The sequence below is a fragment of the Mytilus galloprovincialis genome, chromosome 9, assembly GCF_965363235.1.
Source record: "Mytilus galloprovincialis chromosome 9, xbMytGall1.hap1.1, whole genome shotgun sequence".
Lineage (NCBI taxonomy): Eukaryota > Metazoa > Mollusca > Bivalvia > Mytilida > Mytilidae > Mytilus > Mytilus galloprovincialis.
The window spans coordinates 22,412,416-22,414,644 of record NC_134846.1 but is presented as its reverse complement, the minus strand read 5'-3'; positions in this window follow the sequence as shown (position 1 = coordinate 22,414,644).

Below are 2,229 nucleotides of genomic sequence, written 5' to 3'. Positions count from 1 at the left end.
ATATCCCAATATGTAATTTGTGGATTCAAAAAGAACATAACGATTGCAAATGGGTTGATTTTATGTTTCGAAATGTAAATGAAACAAAGCGTGTAAGAGATGAAGTAATGGCAAATTGTAAACCGTTCGGGAATTGTCTTTCTGAATGCAGAGCTACACTTCAGATCCTTTTTGCAGAACATCCATGCATGAAAGGCGATGTATACGAATTGATAAAAGACCAGTCTCTTAAATTGGACAACAAGGAAATGCAGGCATTCATTGTAGCAGTTGATTCATGTAAAGCTGAAATGGCTGCTGATGTGTACCTTCAAAATCTTACAAATGACAATACTAGTGGAGCTGACCGCTTGGGAGGGATAAGTTTACTACTGGTATCTCTGATTATGTATATGATGATAAAATAAGTACACTTTAAGCCCCGTCACACTATACCAAGACCATGAAGATCCTACTACGATTAATAAAAAAATAAGATGTGTAGTGAGATCGTGGTAGGGTCGGCTTGAATAATAAAAAATTTCAAAGTTTTCATGTTCATACCAAGACTTTGCTATGATTCTAATAAGATCTTTCTAAGATATGATCGTGACACATTCTAGTTACGATCTTATTGCGCTCTTTTTTCATATGATAAGACCATACATCTGCTCATTCGATCCCTGTACACTTCTACCATTACCTTACCGATCGCATTATGGTCTCAATAGGGGTTGACTACGATCGAACCACAAGTCATTGGCATTGTGCTCTATGATATGGCTTCAACAAATAAATTCTTCCGATCTTTTATATTTATTCAAACTGTACGATATATTTGCAATTAAGCTGGTCGGTAATACCATACGGTACCATTTCAACTGCACTGATTATACTAACACACTGTATCTATACCATACATTCGACTAACCAATGAACTAAAAATCATACAAACTAACAAAGGAATAAAAATTGAAAATCTGAGACCACTTCTTTACTAACCTTTTCATCAAAAAGGGGTCATCTCAAGAGCATAAAGTTATTATCTCTTAGATGCTCTGTCATTGAAAGCAAGCTAATTCCTATCTTAGAATCTACACTTTTTTTATTTTTTTATTGAATTTTTATGAATCTTACTTGCATATGTTGCACATTTTTATGTTTATACTTTATGCACATTTCAAGAATCTGAATAAATAATTTGCATTAAATTTTTCACTTTTTTTTATTAATTCAATATTTCTAAAATCTAAATACTGCATTCTGATTTTGTTGCACCAGAGTTCATAATAGTAGATAAAAGAAAACACGTGAAGGTCGGTGGAATGCATGTTCGTGAGAGATATGTTCCTGTCATTAATTCATCAAAATATGCTTTTCAAATGTAGAAGAAATATTATGGCCAAGATATGATTGTGAGAATCAAATTTATGGCAATTATATTTAGTTTCCTCATCATTGGCGGATTGGAAATCAAATTCTAACATTTGTCACCAATGACTTGAATCTCAAGTTATCCAATAATAGCACAGTTATTTGACATAGATATTGCTTAATTAATGCCAATAGTTACAATGTATTAGAAATCTACGACTTTTGAAAAAAAATCTATATGTTTTCAAATCTAAAGAAAGATAATCCTTTACTAATTCAGACACTTGTTAAAAAACAAAGAGATCAAAAAAGCCAGGTCATTTTATTTCACATGCATGCATATGTATAGTGATGATGATTTTTCCATTAAAATTTGAAAAAAAAAATGCTGATTGGGTTCCATGAATATAAATTATCCTCCAGAACTAGAAAGAAACAACGAACATGACTTCCTCTGTCTCATTTTTAGACAAAAGAAAGTATGTATAGTTGGAAAGTTATTTTGTTTGTGCAAGTTTTAGATAAACACAGAAAAAACTATTTCAAGTATATTCTCAAACCAGACGTAATATGACAATTCTATTTCCCCCAATTTATGAACAAAAACACACAATTAAGGATGTACTTAGGTGAGGTTAGGTGAAAATTAATAAATTAAGAAGTTAAAATTGAAACTATAAGCTGGTAGAGCATCAATTAAGGATAAAAATAAGCTAAAAATATTGATAGGTCATGGACCTCCTTTTCGAGATATTTTAGATTTAAAATATGGCGGGAAAAGGCTGACTCGGACTTTTACCTTATATTTGCATTGGTATTATTAGGTCTCAAAACAAAAGGAAGAAAATTAAGAATCTTCTAAAATTTGGGTAAATG